Source organism: Narcine bancroftii, chromosome 4 (genome assembly GCF_036971445.1).
Source record: "Narcine bancroftii isolate sNarBan1 chromosome 4, sNarBan1.hap1, whole genome shotgun sequence".
Classification (NCBI taxonomy): Eukaryota; Metazoa; Chordata; class Chondrichthyes; order Torpediniformes; family Narcinidae; genus Narcine; species Narcine bancroftii.
The window spans coordinates 21,077,674-21,097,208 of record NC_091472.1 but is presented as its reverse complement, the minus strand read 5'-3'; the positions used below and the strand labels follow the sequence as shown (position 1 = coordinate 21,097,208).

General features: G+C 41.7%; 1 long non-coding RNA gene across 1 annotated transcript in view; it reads left to right on the top strand.

Annotated features, from left to right (window-relative positions):
• LOC138759790 (uncharacterized) overlaps nucleotides 1-19,072 on the top strand; it is a 30,695-nt gene extending 11,623 nt beyond the window's left edge. Inside the window, exon 3 of the long non-coding RNA XR_011355086.1 lies at nucleotides 17,913-19,072. This is a non-coding gene — a long non-coding RNA (uncharacterized lncRNA). The remainder of the gene's footprint in view (nucleotides 1-17,912) is intronic.
• The last annotated feature ends 463 nt before the right edge of the window (nucleotides 19,073-19,535 follow it).

The following is a 19,535-nucleotide window of genomic DNA, read 5'->3' as shown; positions in this document are numbered from 1 at the left end:
CCTTGCACCTAACTCCCTGAACTCTCCTTGCAGGACCTCCTCACCTTTCCTACCCACATCATTGTTCCCTATATGGACCACGACATCTGGCTGCTCACCCTTCCTGCTGAGAACACTGTGAATTCAGTCTGAGATATCTCAGACCTTCACACCAGGGAGGCAACATGCCATTAAGGATTCTCAATCCCTTCCACAGAACCTTTTACCTGTCCCCTAACCATGGGTTTTTTTTTGTGGGAGTAGTATTGTGCATTACAAGTGCAAAAATTGCTATAAATAACAGTTCAGTAAATAAAAGATTCCGATGCGCTCTAGTATTTGCCAAAGCCCTTTCCTGCTTTGCGGAAACTGCCAAAATGTTTGGCCTGGAAGTCAGCCTGAAGAAAACTGAGGTCCTCCATCAGCCAGCTCCCCACCATGACTACCAGCCCCCCCACATCTCCATCGGGCACACAAAACTCAAAACGGTCAACCAGTTTACCTATCTCGGCTGCACCATTTCATCAGATGCAAGGATCGACAATGAGATAGACAACAGACTCGCCAAGGCAAATAGCGCCTTTGGAAGACTACACAAAAGAGTCTGGAAAAACAACCAACTGAAAAACCTCACAAAGATAAGCGTATACAGAGCCGTTGTCATACCCACACTCCTGTTCGGCTCCGAATCATGGGTCCTCTACCGGCACCACCTACGGCTCCTAGAACGCTTCCACCAGCGTTGTCTCCGCTCCATCCTCAACATCCATTGGAGCGCTCACACCCCTAACGTCGAGGTACTCGAGATGGCAGAGGTCGACAGCATCGAGTCCACGATGCTGAAGATCCAGCTGCGCTGGATGGGTCACGTCTCCAGAATGGAGGACCATCGCCTTCCCAAGATCGTATTATATGGCGAGCTCTCCACTGGCCACCGTGACAGAGGTGCACCAAAGAAAAGGTACAAGGACTGCCTAAAGAAATCTCTTGGTGCCTGCCACATTGACCACCGCCAGTGGGCTGATAACGCCTCAAACCGTGCATCTTGGCGCCTCACAGTTTGGCGGGCAGCAGCCTCCTTTGAAGAAGACCGCAGAGCCCACCTCACTGACAAAAGGCAAAGGAGGAAAAACCCAACACCCAACCCCAACCAACCAATTTTCCCTTGCAACCGCTGCAATCGTGTCTGCCTGTCCCGCATCGGACTGGTCAGCCACAAACGAGCCTGCAGCTGACGTGGACTTTTTACCCCCTCCATAAATCTTCGTCCGCGAAGCCAAGCCAAAGAAGAAAGAAATAAAAGATTAAAAATTAAAAAATTCAGTGCAAAAAAAAAACAAAAAAAAAGTGAGGTAGTGCCTATTGGTTCATTGTCTGAAGAGAAATCTGATGGTGGAGAAGAAGCTGTTTTTGTAATGTTGGGTGCTCATCGTCAGGCTCCTGTGCCTCCTTCCTGATGGTAGCAGTGTGAAGAGGGCCTGGCCTGGGTGGTGAGTGTACTTGATGATAGAGACTGCTTTCTTGAGACACTGCCTCTTAAAGATGTCCTTCATGGAGTGAAGATGGTGGTGGCTAAGTTTACAACCCTCTGCAGCCTTCTCCTATCCTGTGTATTGCACCTCCATACCAGACAGTGATGCAACCAGTCAGAATGCTCTCCATGGTACACCTGTGGAAATTTGCAAGAGTCTTTGGTGACATAACCAAATCTTCTCAAACTCCTAACAAAATATAACCACTGGCGTCCCTTCTTCACAATTGCATTGGTATGATGGCCCCAGAATAGGTTTTTAGCGATGTTGACACCCATTAATTTGAAATTCCTTACCCTCTCCACTGCTGATCCCTCAATGAGGACTGGTTTGTGTTCTCCTGGTTTCCCCTTCCTGAAATCCACAACCTGTTCCTTAGTTTTACTAATGTTGAGTGCAAGGTTGTTACTGTGACACCATTCAACTGGCAGATTTACCTTTCTCCTGTACGCTTCTTCATTGCCGTCTGAGATTCTGCTGAGGACCGTGGAGCCATCCGCAAACTTGTAGATGGCGTTTGAATTGTGCCTGGCCACACAGTCATGGGTGTAAGGAGAGTAGAGCAGTGGGCTAAGCACAAATCCTTGAGGAGCGTCTGTGTTGATTGTCAATGAAGAGGAGATGTTAAAGGGATTGGTACTGTCTGTGGTCTTTTGATGATCCAGTTGTAGAGGGAGCTGCAGAGACACAGGTTTTGAAGCTTCCTGCCCAGTACTGAGGGAATAATAGTGTTGAAAGGTGATGCATTGCTGTTTCTCAGGTGATTCAGGGCTGTGTAGAGAGCCAGTGAGATTGCATCTGCTGTGGAACAATTGTGGTGGTAGGTAAATGGCAGTAGGCCCAGGTCTTTTTTTGAGGTCCGTTCATTCTGGCCATGACCAACCTCCTAAAGCATTTCATTTGATGTGAGTGCTACTAAGTGATAATCATTGAGGCCCCTCACTCTGCTCTTCTTGGTAGGATGCAGATGGAAACCTCCAACTGCAGCAATGAGAGGTTGAAAATTGATAGGGGGTGGGGTGGGGGGAGGAGTGAGGAGAAACGCAAAAGACCACATGGAGGTAGACTGAATTCTTCCAGGATTTTCACTTTTCTTCATAGAATGTATCCTCTTCAAAATCGGTGGCAGCGATCTGTTCTCATTTCCGTATTGATCGTAACTATGGAAGTGAAAACAACATTGATCTCATATAACTGTATTTTCCCCCAAGTAAACAAATTAAGTCTAAATTGTATTTTGCTTTATTGTGCATTAAATTTAATTTGCAATTATAAACATCAAGCTTCCTGTACAATTATTGAGAAAGCATTCATATTTTGTCAGACAGAACAAACATTTTCAACCAGCACTGCCTGAAAAGTCATTTTAGCAGTTTTTGTCTCTTCCTATATTTTCTGTCAAGGTTTCCTTTGAATTTTCGGATAACGCACACAGAAAGAGTGCAGAGAAGATTTACTAGGATGTTGTCAGGACTTCAGGAACTGAGTTACAGGAAAAGGCTAAACAGATTAGGACCATATGAGGGGAGATTCGATAGAGGTATTTCAAATTTTGAGGGGAATAGACAGAGTAAATGTAGCTAAGCTTTTTCCACTGAGGGTAGGTGAGATACAAACCAGAGGACATGGGTTAAGGGTGAAAGGGGAAAACCTTAGGGGGAACATGAGGGGGAGCTTCTTCACACAGAAAGTGCTGGGATGTGCAATGGGCTGCCAGCTGAAGTGGTGAATGTGGGCTCAATTTTAACATTTATGAAGAATTTGGGCAAGTACATGGATGGAAGAGGTACAGAGGGCTGTGGATTGGGTACAGGTCAGTGGGACTAGGCAAAAAAATGGTTTGGCTCAGACTAGAAGTGCCATAAGGCCTATTTTGTGCTGTATTGTTCTATGGTTCTAAATGTAAAAAGATTTGGATATGAGCAAGAGAAATTATATGCGAGAAATTATTGGCCTTGCTTGACTTGGCCAAATTGGTACTGTGTGATATAAATAAATATTTTTTCTCCTTAGATCTTAGTCCAATATATTATAACTGTAATAAGGTCACATGCTAAAGAATAGCTCCATTAAGACAAAAGTAAATGAAATCACAGGGGTGAACAGTTCAAAAATGAGGAAAAATTTTGTCTTTGTAAATCAGATATGGTACGCACAATGTTATTTCAGAAATTTTAAATTTGTCACAAAAGTGATAATTAAGCATTGCAGAGCATCAGCTGTGGGTCTTGGGTCTTTATCATAAGGCTGTAAATTCTAATCCATTTCCGAAAAGGCAAAGGTAAAGATGAAGGCTGACAACCCACTGCGTTTCTGAGGGAGAGCAGCACTCTTGCAGGTTTGGATGATGCAGTAAACTGAAACTCTGTCTGCAATCTCAGGTGAAGAAGAGCAGGAAATCCCCCTCCTGGAATTCTTCATAGATTGAACTATACAGCACAGAACAGGCCCTTCAACCCTCAATGTTGTGCCAACCCATATATTCCTTCCTAAAAAAAACCAAAATCCTCCCTACCCTCTATTTTTCTTTCAACCTTGTGTCTCTTAAATTCCCCCAATATTTCCCCCAATATTTCAGCCTCCACCACCATCCCCAGCAAGGCATTCCAGACTCTCTGTGTCTCCCTTGAACTTCCCTCCCTTAACTTTGTTCAGCAAAAAACTCTGGTGTTTGCTGATCCTACCCTGGGAAACAGGTGCTGGCCTATCTATGCCTCTCATAATCTTGTAGACCTCTATTAAGTCTCCTCTCATCCTTCTGCACTCCAAAGAGAAAAGTCCCAGCTCTGCTAACCTTGCCTCATAAGACTTGTTTTCCAATCCAGGTGACATCCTGGTGTTACGACCCAGAGGACCCCAAAACCCAGCAGCAATAGAAATTCACCGAGACAAATGGTTACTTAAACATAAGTTGCTTTTCATTTTCTTTAAACATAAAAACAGGATCAAACTTTAACTTGTTACTATTAACTTTACTTAACCTAACTTAACCCCCTTCTAATTCTAAGTGCACATGTATGTAATATGTAAATGTTCAGGAAAACTCTTTGATTCACAGTCCAACCTCACTTCTCGCTCCTCCAAGTTCACTGGTATCAGGAAATACTTAAATTCTCTGTGCGAAGAATATAACATGTATGAATTTTCACCAGACACAAGTGAAAAGGTAAATGGTTACGACTCAGGAAGGTTCTAATTGGTTTTAGAGAGATTGGTTGCTCATTAGACACACACAAACTGATTCCCGCTCATCAGCCACTTCAGTGTCTTGCCATAGAAACTTGCCCCATCATGGGTTTTCCAAATGATAACCTCTTCTTCCTGGTCACCACAGAGTTCCTCTTGTTTCCCTTATTTCAGGAGAAACAATCTATCCAGCCATTTCCTCTTGTAAAGACTATAAGGGTTTTTCAACAGGCTGAACTCAGAAGTTAAAACCTGTCTTCAAAATGAGGTTTTCAACCATGCTTGCCAGCTTGTCATGTTCCAGACTCAAAAGCCACTGCTGAATTCCAAATGAATTCTCTCTCTCTCACACACACTCTTAGAGAAAACCTGTTTTGTTCTCTCTCTCTCTCTCTCTCTCTCTCTCTCTCTCTGCTTGCAAAACCACATGACCTTTCCTAGAACAGCAAACTGCAAGCAGACAGACTGTCAGTACCGGAATCAGTTTCTGCCTAAGCGTCTGTTGCTTTCAAAACAATAATCCATTTACTCCACGTCATCAGTCTAATTAACACCTACTTGTGACGTCTCCATAGGCACTCTTCAAAGTTTCTGTAAAGTCACTGAGGACGTGATGTCTCCTTGTGCATAGTTCTTGCATTTTAAATGAAATGTCTTTTGAAAAGTATTACTGTCTTTGCTTGTGGTGACCAACACTAAACCCCCACAATCTTTCTCTTTTAAAGACATATTTATATTGTTACAAGTCCAAAGGACCCCAACACCCAGCAGCAATAGATATTCACTAAGACAAATGGTTACTTAAACAAAATTTGCTTTTAATTATCTTTGAACATGAAAGGAGAATCACACTTTAAGTTATTTCTATTTTTAACTTACAACCCAATTTAGCCCCCTTCTAATTCTAAGCGCACGCATATGTAATCCATGTGTGTAAATTTAGAAAAGTTCTTTGGTTCACAGTCCAATCTCACTTCTCATTCCTCCAAGTTCACTGGTTGCAGGCAATTCTTATACTGTGCACAGAGTTTAACAGTGTAAAGTTCACCAGGCTTTGGTGCTCGAAAGGTAAATGGTTATCGCTCAGGAAGGTTCTTGTAGGTTTTGTAGAGAGAAATGTGTTGTTCCAGGATTTCCACAATTGAGGTACTCCCCTCAGTCTCCTCAGTGTCTTGCTGATAAAACTTTCCCCATCAGAGTTCTCCAGATAATAACCTCTTTCTTTCAGGACACCACAGAATTCCTTTCTGTTTCTCTTATTCCAAGACAACCACCAGACAGCCAGCACTTTCAGCCATTAACCACTCTGGAGCTTCTGTTTCAGTTCCAACAAGCTTCCTGCTTCAGTTTCAGCAAGCTTCTCTGTCTCACCCACATTGACTGAGAAAACTTGCTTGACCCTTCTCTCTCTCTTTTTCTCTCTCTCTCTCTCGCTCTGACTCACAGTCAAAGACTACCAGCTTGCTTGACTGACCCCCTGTGCTTGCAAAACAACATGTCCTTCTCCAGCAAACAATAGAAGCCTGTTTTCTGGTTCATCTGTTGCTTTTAGATAAACAAGTCAGTGACCTTTCTGTGAGCACTCTTCAAAAGCCTTGCAAAAATGTATCAGGAAACAGTATGTCTCTTGCTGTTGCTTTAAAGACCAATAGTCCATTCTTCCACAACTTCAGTTCAATTAATACCTATTTGTGAAGTCTCCATTGGCATTCTTCACAATTTCTGCAAAGTCACTGTGGATATGAATTCTCCAGTACTTCAAGTAAGATCTGTTTTTAAAGTGTGTGTATCTAACTTTTCCAAATTTATCTCCCAAAAATATTTCTATATATTCTCTCACAATATATAATATAAAATATAATATAACCCATCACACTGGTAAATCTCCTCTGCACTCTCTCCATAGCTTCCACATCCTTCCTATAATGAGGTGACCAGAACTGAACACAATACTCTAAGTGTGGTCTCACCAGAGATTTGGTGGCCTCTCTACTCCTGAATTCAATCCCTAATTCAATACTGGAAATCAATACTGGCCAGTATTATACCCACCCAACCATGCTCATTCAGATGATCTGGTCATTATCTCTCTGTTGATTGCGGATGTTGTGTCAAGGCTGTGTTTCTACTTTGAAAAAGTGACCATGTTTCATAAGTTGGATGTGAACTTTTATGAAACATCCAGATAGGAAGATGTAAAGGAATATCTGTATAAATTTATGTTATTATTTCTGATGATATGTTTGTTGAGGTTATAGGTTACCAGACAGTCTGAATCCTCTGGTCTCTCTCATCACCAGGTACATACCATGGTTGGAGCGCATGCCCCAGTCTATATGAATGTGTAGGAGTGGAGATTGTAAAGAGTTTTAATGTTTTAAAGGGTAGTACCATTGGCTAGTGATTAGCACCACACATTTACAGTGCCAGCGATCAGGTCCAGGGTTCGAATCCCGCACTATCTGTATTAATGTTCTCTCTGTGTCTGCGTGGAGTTTTCCCCAGGGTCTCCAGTTTCCTCCCACTGTTCGAAATGTACCAGGGGGGGTGGATTAATTGGATGTAAATTGGGTGGCACATACTCCTGGGCTGAAATGGCCTGTTACTGTGCTGTATGTCTACATAAATTTAAAAAATTAATATTAATATGAAAGATCACCAACTATCAGTCCTGTTCCAACCATGCTCATGCTATAGCTAAGAAACAGCTCAGAAAGTGCAAATGAGCTCAGGGCACCACACAAACCAACCTCAGAATCAGATTCAGAATTTATTGTTATGAAAGTGTTGTTTTGAGACAGCATTGCAGTGGAATGTTCCGATAAATTACATTTTTTTAAAAATTTCCTGCAAGGAAGAGAAAGTGAGGTCCATTTTGAAATCTTGTTAATATGCAAAGATCCTATCTGACCTTATCTTACCCAACAGAAGCTCATCTTCAGCCTCTTGAGCCAAAGCCTCTAACTCACCACTCCTATACTGGACCTCTTGAGCTGAAGCCTCAAAGCCCCACTCCAACACTGTGCCACTCACACACTGGGGCTGCTCCTCACTGGCTGCTCCACTTGTGCTTCCCCTCTTTTTATTGGCTGGATCTAATTGGCCAAAATGGAGATATTCAAAAGAATATTTACCAATCCCACTGCCGATTTATCTGCTTAGACCCTGTTTGCTCCACCTCTCACTCTCAGCATGTGGCAATCAACAATTCAATATTCAATATTTTGTTGGATTGAGTATTCCTGTCACAGAATCTGCTCTCTCTCCCCTTCTCTTTCATTGTACAGCTCTCCCCATCTTGGCGATATATCTATGGTAACCAGTTCAATGGCCAGCTGCTGCCCTTGAGCTTTTCACCATGGAGAAATCTAGGGTAAGTGGAGAGTAGCGCAGCCAAACAAAGAGATGGGGGTGGGGACAATTGCTGCCAATCCCCAGTCATAGCTGCATTCAAAACTTGGCCACTGTGCTGCTCTCAGCTCTATACATCAGCACTGAGCAGCTGCACTGTTTGTCCCAGCCTATCTGACATCAGCCCTCACAGGCAGTCTCTGCTCGTTCCATCAGTGGCTCACTCCACACCAAGCTGAAGACTCAACTCAATTCCTGACATAGCAGCAGGGAGCGCAGGGATTAGCAACCACAGTTCCTGACACAGCGGTACAATCAGTGACACTTCTCTTTAGATCTAAGGCTATAATGACCCCTTTAAGCCCTGATTCCATTTGCTTGCGAATGAATTCTGAACACGAAACAATATATCAATGTGGCACTGGGACAAATTTACCAAAAGGCTCTGAAGAAGGGGGTCATTGACCTGAAATGTTAGCTTTGTTTCTCTTTCCACAATGGACTTCCAACGTGTTTTCATTTTAGATTTACAGTATCTGCTTTTATTTCCCCTTATTTTAATTGTTTATTGTCCTGTCTTTGAAGATTTAAATTTAAACAAACAGCGCAGTGACAGGCCCTACCGGCTTATGAGCCCTTGCTGCCCAATTAGACCCAATTAACCTATAATCCCCATATGTTTTGAAGAGCGGGAGCACGTGGAGGAAACCCATGCAGACACAGCAACAACATACAAACTCTGTACAGAGAGCACCAGATTCAAACCTGGGTGACTGGCACTGTCGTAGAGTTGCAGCAACTGCTACAGTTTCTGGAGAGAAGACATCAGACTTCTATAGAACCATAAAACAATTACAGCACAGAAACAGGCCCCTTCTGCCCCTCTAATCTGTGACAAATCTTTTTTTTTTGCATAGTCCCATTGACCTACATATCCCTCCATACCTCTCCCATCCACGTTCCTGTCCAAATTTTTCTTAAGTATTAAAATTGAGCCTGCATTCACCACTTCGGCTGGAAGCTCATTCTACACTCCAACCACTCTCAATGTGAAGAAGTTCCCCCTCATGTACCCCTAAAATGTTCCCCTTTCACTCTTAATGCATGACCTCTGGTTCGTATCTCACCTACCCTCAGCAGAAAAAAACCTATCTACATTTACTCTGTCCATCCCCTCTCATAATTTTAAACACTTCTATCAAATCTTCCCTCATTCTTCTAAAGTCCTAACCTGCTTAACATTTCCTTGGAACACAGTTCCTGAAGTCCCAGCAACATCCTAGTAGATCTTATCTGCACTCTTTCTATCTTATTGATATCTTTCCTGTAGTTAGGTGACCAAAACTGTACACGTAACTCCAAATTTGGCCTCACCAATGTCTTATTCATAACATCCCAACTCCTGTGCTCAATACTTTGATTTATGACGGCCAACATGCCAAAAGCTCTCTTTACAACCCTATCCACATGTGACACCACTTTTAGGGAACTATGTATGTGTATTCCCAGACCCCTCTGTTCTACCACACCCCTGCAATTTCAGAAGATTTAATGTCAGAGTACATACATGACATCACATTCAACGCTGAAATTCTTTTTCCTGCGGGCAAGGCAGAATTACCACTTAATGGTTATTAAAAAAACTGCACAACATACACATGTAAACAAATAAAGAAATGTAAACAGGTAAAGAAATGTAAACAAACTGCAATACAGATCATTTTTAACAAATCAATAAAGTGCAAAAATAAGTCCTGAAATGAGTCCTTAGTTGAATTTGCTGTTGAGGAGTCCTAGATCAACACTTCACTTTATAACTAGATCTTACATCATAGATCAAGACTTTTGAAGATATACTTTTTTTTATGTGATAGGCTTCTTTATTCCTTTTTCTTGTTTAGAGCAACCCCTGTAAATGAGATTTTTTTAATGTTGCACATCGTTTATCCAACAATAGTGTCGGTCACTCAAAATGATGCCTGGGGAATAATTTCCAGGTTGACTGTGTATCTCCTGATGTCTCCATTTTTTTCCCCTAAAGTCTAAGCTTTATTTGAACTGGACTAATAATTTTAAATGGAATTCAAGTCTCTGTGATTGATAATTCATCACTTAAGGTGACACTTATCAAGATGAAGTCAACAGTGGGATTGTTATGAATAAATGGGTTGTTTAGTGATAGGCAAGAAAGGTTTGCTACTTTAAAAAAACCTTTATCACAGAAAGATATCGCAAGGAAAAGCTTTCTTCTTTTCCCAGAGACATAAGGTAAAACACGCCAAAAACTAAGGTGTTAAGACAGTTGATTAATAGCTTGATAAAGGATATGCATTAAATAAGGACTTGAGGAGGGAGAAATGCAGACATGTTGTGATTTAATAATGATATTTCAGAGTGTGGAAATAAAGATATACAATTAGAGGATTATTTATAAGGACAGCTGACATTTGAAAGAAGAAAATAGGTGCATTGCTTTTTGAATTTGCATTACTTTGGAGATAAGAAGTGTCAATAGGGTATCAAAAGTAATTCTTCGCAAAGCAGTCCTGCCTATATGCAATAAAGCTTTGTATGTATCTAGAATGTGCCTCGCTTGACAGGAGCTTGTTAATCAAATGTGCCAGTGAACTTATTGTTGGCCTTAGCATCTGCTCGGTGCTGCCCTTAATGGTGGCCCAAGTTCTTCCACTGAAGTGCCAGTTGCTGGAGCATGCCACTTACTGAAATGCCAGATAACCAACCTTATATTACAATTCTACCTCTTAACTTTTTTATGCCTTTAATATAATATATCACATTGGATCAAAGGGATTTGTTGTAAAGGTGCAATTCATTGCAAAATTTATTGTTTTCTAAGTCAAGAAATTGGTCAAGCAATCTGCCATGATGGCGGGTTGAAAGATAGAAACTAATGCCATTGGAATACTCAAGGAAACTGACTTATTTAATCTGAGCCAGTAAGTGATACTATAGGTTTCTACTTTTGCCATTAGCTGCGGCATGTTATCACATCTATTGGAAAAAATATTAAGAGGCAGAATGATATAATCAGTACACAAAAGTGCTGGAGAAACTCGGCAGGTCATACAACATCAAAAGGCAGTCAATGTTTGGGCCAGTGCACTAGACCCCAGCATCTGCAGATTTTATTGCTTTCCTCCGTTATGTAAGCAAAAAAATCTTTTGTCAAGTTAAGTTACCTTTATTTATCGCTCATACCATGCTCACATGGTAAAGACGAGATAGCGTTTCTCCAGGACCATGGAGAGTAGTGGCCCTGGAGAGGCCGCTGCGTCCGACGTCGCGCCGCCTTATGAAGAGTGCATTTACCCTGTCTTCATTGATCTCCAAATTGATCAGCCATTCTCACCCCTTGTTTTGGCTATAGCACCCTTAGGACTCTGCTCAATGTTTATGGGCCCCCCTTCCCTGTGAAGCAGTCAAGTTTTGGTTCCTTCCGTTCTTCTCTCCTACTGACTACATTAAAAAAAGCGTTAAAAATATTTATGTTATGAAAGGTGAGAAGAAAACAAAGCTTTTACTTAAATATGCTGTGGCCCCCAGTGACCATAATGCACCAGTTGAGAATGGCTGATGTAGAGAACGGAATTATCAGGTTGCACAAATAGTGTTTCTAACAAATAGGGACTGATTGAGGTGCATTCCTTCAATCTTATGTCTTCATTTTAAATTTGTATCCTTAATAACTTCCTTTTAAATTGCAAATGTTAACAGTATTATTCATGATTGACATCTGGTAGTCCCAAAATTCCTCACGGGCTCCATCTACAGACTATTTCATATATTAATTATATCCATTGTTTCAATGCACAAAATTCAAGGCAAAGAGCCAAAAGAAATTAGAATCCTTGTTGGTTCCAGTGAAAATGTTATACAAGTGTGATTTTTATTTCCTCTCTATAAATGAGCGTACCTTTTCTTCACTTTGCTTTCCTTTTTAATTCCTTGTGTAACCCTTTCCCTCCCCAGATACACGAACCAGTGATGGGTTTTATTTTACAGTTTAATTTATTTGCAGTCTCGGTTTATTGCTCTGAATTGATTCTCTTATTATGTTCAACCGGTGTTTCAAATAGTGCTCATGTGTATAAAAGGGAAGAAAAATGTCATTCATTCACCCTTCCCCTGAAGCTCTCAGGATCCTTGCATGTTTCTTCTTTGTCTCCCAGCTGTATCTGTGATGAATTTTCTGAGCCGTCAGGACATCTTCCACATTTGTCTTAGCCCGCAATAACCGGCTCTTCTCTCTATAGGGTTGTAGGAAAAGATGAGTTCACAGATGCAACAGTAATTCATTGGTCCGTTCTTTTGCTGTCGTACTGGTTAAGGAAAGTTTGGCAAAGTGAAATAATCCCTTCCAGTGGGCGAGCATTGGAAAACATTAATCATGTTACAAAGCTGATACTTTGCACGGATTCTGTGCTCATAAGAGATCCATAAATAAAGTGTACTGTCTGTGAAAGGCAGCTGCAGTGAGTGGTTGGTCTGTTGGATATACAGACTGTGTATGCTCTGAATAGATCTTGTTTATTGCCCTGTCTGTTATAAAGACAACCAACACTAGTGTGCCAGGCTGTCAACATTGCTTCATACACAACCCACATGTAGTAAGTACCCTGTGAATCGGCTGCATGCCAGAAACATGGCTGAACTGCAAGAGATCCTCATGTGAGCTAATCTCTAATGTTATTAGGATATCAACCTCATTCATATTCAATGAATCACTTCCCCTGAATGTAGCAATAAATTAACCTTTTTTCTAATGTATTGTACCATCTGCACCTCCTGCCGCCACAAAATACCCTGAGGTTATTAAGAATTATAATTTTATTAATCGACGATCAGAGCAGCTAGAAATCTATTTCCCTTAAAATATACCTTTTGGACTTTTATTTCACTTCAGTTACAGATTGCTTAAGAAATTGTGTTGAAGATGCATCTTACAATGTCATGGATGGATGGTTATCCGTGTCCATGTTGAAGCCCAGAGGTTGCTGGCAAGCTGATGCATCACCAACAGATACTCTAATCTAGGAAATGCAAATGTATTTTTTTCAAAGATGTAGTTATTGGACAAATTATAAAATAATATTTACAATGCACAATTTGTTAGATTATAAGAGTCTATGGATTGAACATTCTTGACAAGGAACATCAAGATTGTATAACATAGAGAAATTAAAATAAACCTGATATGGAACAATTTCATTGTTTTTCTATTTTATGGTAGATACACAAAAGGAAGCAAAAGCCAGGTATGGAGATATGGAGGGGTATGTCCATGTCAGCTGCAGGCTCGTTGGTGGCTGACAAGTCCGATGCAGGCAGGCAGTCACGGTTGCAGCGGTTGCAAGGGAAAATTGGTGGGTTGGGGTTGGATGTTGGGTTTTTCCTCATTTGTCTTTTGTCAGTGAGGTGGGCTCTGCGGTCTTCTTCAAAGGAGGTTGCTGCCCGCCGAACTGTGAGGCGCCAAGATGCACGGTTTGAGGCGATATCAGCCCACTGGCGGTGGTCAATGTGGCAGGCACCAAGAGATTTCTTTAGGCAGTCCTTGTACCTCTTCTTTGGTGCACCTCTGTCACGGTGGCCAGTGGAGAGCTCGATCTTGAGAAGGCGATGGTCCTCCATTCTGGAGACGTGACCTACCCAGCACAGTTGGATCTTCAGCAGTGTGGATTCGATGCTGTCGGCCTCTGCCATCTCGTGTACTTCGATGTTAGGGATGAAGTCACTCCAATGAATGTTGAGAATGGAGCAGAGACAATGCTGGTGGAAGCGTTCTAGGAGCTGTAGGTGATGCCGGTAGAGGACCCATGATTCGGAGCCGAACAGGAGTGTGGGTATGACAACGGCTCTGTATACGCTAATCTTTGTGAGATTTTTCAGTTGGTTGTTTTTCCAGACTCTTTTGTGTAGTCTTCCAAAGGCGCTATTTGCCTTGGCGAGTCTGTTGTCTATCTCGTTGTCGATCCTTGCATCCGATGAAATGGTGCAGCCGAGATAGGTAAACTGGTTGACCATTTTGAGTTTTGTGTGCCCGATGGAGATGTGGGGGGCTGGTAGTCATGGTGGGGAGCTGGCTGATGGAGAACCTCAATTTTCTTCAGGCTCACTTCCAGGCCAAACATTTTGGCAGTTTCCACAAAACACGACGTCAAGCGCTGAAGAACTGGCTCTGAATGGGCAACTAAAGCGGCATCGTCTGCAAAGAGTAGTTCACGGACAAGTTGCTCTTGTGTCTCGGTGTGAGCTTGCAGGTGCCTCAGATTGAAGAGACTGCCATCCGTGCGGTACCGGATGTAAACAGCGTCTTCATTGTTGAGGTCTTTTATGGCTTGGTTCAGCATCATGCTGAAGAAGATTGAAAAGAGGGTTAGTGCAAGAATGCAGCCTTGCTTCACGCCATTGTTAATGGAGAAGGGTTCAGAGAGGTCATTGCTGTATCTGACCCGACCTTGTTGGTTTTCGTGCAGTAGGATAACCATGTTGAGGAACTTTGGGGGGCATCCGAGGCGCTCTAGTATTTGCCAAAGCCCTTTCCTACTCACGGTGTAGAAGGCTTTGGTGAGGTCAACAAAGGTGATGTAGAGACCTTTGTTTTGTTCTCTGCACTTTTCTTGGAGCTGTCTGAAGGCAAAGACCATGTCAGTAGTTCCTCTGTTTGCGCGAAAGCCGCACTGTGATTCTGGGAGAACATTTTCGGCGACACTAGGTATTATTCTATTTAGGAGAATCCTAGCGAAGATTTTGCCAGCAGTGGAGAGCAGCGTGATTCCCCTGTAGTTTGAGCAGTCTGATTTCTCGCCTTTATTTTTGTACAGGGTGATTATGATGGCATCACGAAGGTCCTGAGGCAGCTTTCCTTGGTCCCAGCAGAGCTTGAAAAACTCATGCAGTTTGGCATGCAGAGTTTTGCTGCCAGCCTTCCAGACCTCTGGGGGGATTCCATCCATACCTGCTGCTTTGCCACTTTTCAGTTGTTCAATTGCCTTGTCTGTCTCTTCCCGGGTGAGGACCTCATCCAGCTCTAGCCTTAAGGGCTGTTGAGGGAGCTGGAGCAGGGCGGATTCTTGGACTGAGCGGTGGGCACTGAAAAGAGATTAGAAGTGTTCTGACCATCGGTTGAGGATGGAGATCTTGTCGCTGAGGAGGATTTTGCCATCTGAGCTGCACAGCGGGCTTTGGACTTGGGGTGAGGGGCCGTACACAGACACATACACTCACTTGAAAACACACATTCACTTGAAAACACACACACACATACACTCACTTGAAAGCACACACAGACACACTCGCTTGAAAACACACACACACACACACACACACACACACACACACACACACACACACACACACACACACACACACACACACACACACACACACACACACACACACACACACATAATATCTACTTGGTGCCTGCCACATTGATCTACTTCCTTGTTTCTCTTACCTCTGCACTCGTTCTCTGAAGGACACCGAAGAGGCAGATTTTATTTTGGCAGGGTGGAGCTAAAGTGAAAATAATAGATGTGTGGCCATATCTCACTCCTCTCTTGGACTTCTGAAGGAGGGGGCTGGGCAGACTTCAAGCACTTAGAAGTGTGTAATTCCATACCAATCGCACAAAGGATCCCCATGTGATTGTAACAGCTGATCAAGCAGAGCAAGAGCTTTGGACCCTCTCATAGAAGAAAAAAAATAATTAAATTGAAGAACTCAATGGGTTGATTGAGTCTGTGCAGCATCCTACACATGTGTACTGCTATAAAACTTCCAGAGCAGGAATTGCAGTGTGTTCATTCATGTAGATTTGTGCTCCAAGCCTTATCCAATGATGTCATTATGTCAATAAATATTCAGTGCAAATTGTGCTTGCATGCTCTGTAGTATATGTGTTCTTTCCCAAAGCTATTCTGAAGAATCATTCATAACCATATAACAATTTCAGTATGGAAACAAGCCATCTCGGTCCCTCTAGTCTGCACCGATTTAAGTGATCTCTCGTCCCACTTGCCTGCACTCTGCCCATAACCCTCCAATCCCCTCACATCCATGCCCCTATCTAACTTTTCCTTAAATGACAAAATTCACCTTGCTTCAACCACCTTGGGGGGGCATGACGAGATGGCGTAGGAGGAAGACATGCAGTTCCACCTCTCCCCAGTTGACTTAATTAATACCCGAATTAAAAAGTTTGGAAAGTTTAAAAAAATAGTTTTTAAAGGTGTTTGAAGACTGAAGAATGAAAATGACTGCTGATGTGAAGAAATCAAAAGCTCAATTACAGAAAAAATTACCTTATAAAAGTGCTGAGGCCTACTCACCAGGTTGAAGCCAAGGAGTCGACTGACTTAGTTTCCAAGGCCCAGCATACTCCTGGTCAGATAAGTATGGCGCCGGTGCCTACCCTGCAGTCACAAGATGGCGCCAGCATTGTTTCTCTCTTGGCTGACTCTGGTATGCGCACCCGCTGTGGTGCTCGGCGGCTTGGAGACGCACGGGGGTGATTCAGAAGGTGCGCCTGCGTGGTCAGTAGTGCTGCCGGGCATGTGCAATGAGACATGCGTTCATTAATTACTGGAGGTATGGGCTGTAGGGGGTACAGACCTGCAGTCACACTGTCTGACTTACAACAAGTGCAGGTGAAGAAGAGGAGGGAAGTCCTGCCTTGTTGGAAACAAGATATGAAGAATCTGCCTTGGGCACTGTAGCTAAAGAAGGTTGGCCTCAAGGAGGAACAGGAGAGCCTGGATTTGAAGCTGTCTTTACTATTTTGGAGGGGATTGCTCGTCAGATGGATAATATGTCACTACAGATGTCTACACAAATGAATCAAGGATTTATGGAGATGAAAGTCAAAATGAATAATATTTGTGAAGTGTCATCTGTAAAGAATGATATGTCTGTTGTTAAAGCTGATGTTAATAGATGTTTGAAAGTAGTGGATGCTGTACAAGGTCATTTCAAAATAATTGAAGAGGTCTTTCATGATTGTAAAGATCAAGTGGAACAAAATAGAGAAAAAATGGAAAAAGTGGAAGATTCTTTTGTAGAATGGGAGATTTAGAAGAGAGAATTGCTGAAGAAGATTGATTCTTTGGAAAATCAAGGTCGATGGAACAATGTAAAAATAGTAGGGCACCTGGAGAATATTGAGGGTACAGATCCGGTGAAGTTTTTTAAAGAGTGGATTCCGCATGCATTGGGAAATAATTTTTTTTCCAGATGGTTTGGAATTGGACAGAGCGCATAGGGTGTTGAGGAGGAAACCTTTTCTGGGTCAGCCACCATGAGCAGTTTTAATTCGTTGTTTGAGATATCAGGATAGAGAGATGATTCTACGGATTGCTGTTCAAATGGCTCGACGGAATCAAACTCCAATGATGGTTCAGGGCAATAGTATGTTCTTTTATGCTGATTTGAGTCAGGAAATTATTAAGAGGCGTAGATAATTTAATTCAGCAAAAGTGGTGTTGTGGAGACAAGGTTATAAATTTGCTTTTCAATACCCTGCTGTAATGAAAGTTTTTTATGGGAATTTTCAATCTCAGTTTTTTGAGAGTGTGGTGATACGGCTGTATGTATTAGCTGGCCCACCCTCCAGGGGTCTCCCTACCTTAGCTCCTCCCTTGATCCTTCCCACGTGACCCCTGGCCATAAAGGTCGAGTCCCCTCTCCTTCCCACTCATTTTCCTAGCCTAGACACGGGCCAGCAGTCTCTTGCTTAATAAAGCTTATCGATCCCCTCAGTCTTCTGTCTGCATCATTATTGGGGCTACCGATAGTGCCCAACAGAGAGTGATTATGATGCATTAATTTTTGCTCATTCTTTGCCAGATGTATGAGGAGCTGGTTGATCATCGTCACCTAAGAGGAGGGCATCTGATAAGAGCAATGGGAATGGAAAGAATGGAAAGAAGGGTGAATTGATACAGAGTTTGCTTGATATTGAAGACCCGGAACAATCTTTGGAATTGGAATCATTGGGCTGAATATGATTGAGATAAATAATTGCTGAGTAGTTCAACAGGGGGGGGGGGGGGGGTGGATGGCTCTGAAACTTTTCATAGTCATCTGCCAGTAGTGGGTTTTAACACACCCAGATATTTGGGGAGTTACTACATTAGTGTAGTTTTCGGGATATAATTTTTTTTGTATTTTTTTGGGGGGGTTATATAAAGGGTTCTTTTGTATTTCATTTAAAGAGATTTTTAAGCAAGGGGACCTATATTTTGCTATAGTGTGAATTGTGTATTTTTTTTAGTAAAGAAATGTCTAATTTGAATTTTTGCAACTTTTAATGTACAGGGATTGAATAATCCAATTAAGCGTAAGCGTGTGTTGGCTTATATTAAAAAGAAGAAGGTTGGCATTGCTTTTTGGCAAGAAACACATTTAACTGAAAAATAACCTTTAAAATTGAAGAGAGATTGGGTAGGGTATGTGGTTGCTTCCTCTTTTAATTCTAAAGTGCGAGGAGTGGCAATTTTGGTTCATAAGAAAATACCATTTGAGATGGAATCATTTGCTGAAACTGTGGATAGGGTTTTAATGATGAATTGTAACATTTTTGCAGAACTGTAGATGTTGTTGAATGTTTATGCGCCTAATGTGGATGATGAGATATTTATATCTGAAACAATTTTATCATTAAATCAGGCTAATAAAAACATTTTAATTGGAGGGGATTTTAATTGTGTTTTAGATCCGTTATTGGATTACTCTCTGAAAAGTATAAAGAAATCCAAAATGGCTGTACAGATGGGGTCTTTGATGAAAGATTTGAATTTGGTTGAAATTTGGAGGAAATTAAATCCAACAGAAAAAGATTTCTCTTTTTATTCATCTAGGCATGATTCATTATCTAGAATAGATCTGTTTTTGATATCGGCACATCTTCAAGCTTGAATTGTTCAGGCTGAATATAAGAGTAGGATTGTGTCTGATCATTCTATGTTGTTTATATCTGTGTTAGTTCTAAGGTCATGAAATCAACTTATCGGTGGAGATTTAATGTAATGTTATTGAAAAAACCGGAGTTTATTACTTTTGTTAAGGAACAAATTGCTTCTTTTTTGAGTATAAATACTAATTCAGTACATAGTAATTTTATTTTATGGGATGCTTTGAAAGCATATTTACAGGGTCAAATTATTAGTTATTCAGCAAAAGTAAAAAAACAGTATTTGGCAGAAAGTCTGAATTTAGAGAAACAAATAACTGAGTTGGAAAAAGAATTTCAGAAGAAGGTTACAGAAGATTTTTGAAAAAGCAGCATTAACTAAGTTGAAATTTTGGTAGTTGATCATTTGTTTCTTTTTCCTTTCTACGTGAATCTTCTTCCAAATGTTGAGCAGATGGTGCAGTACTGGTGAATTCCTATGTTGGACCAGCTTTTCCTCCCACTTATATAGTATTTGTTCAGGTACCTGAATAGGGGACTATTTTATCTAGCTCTAA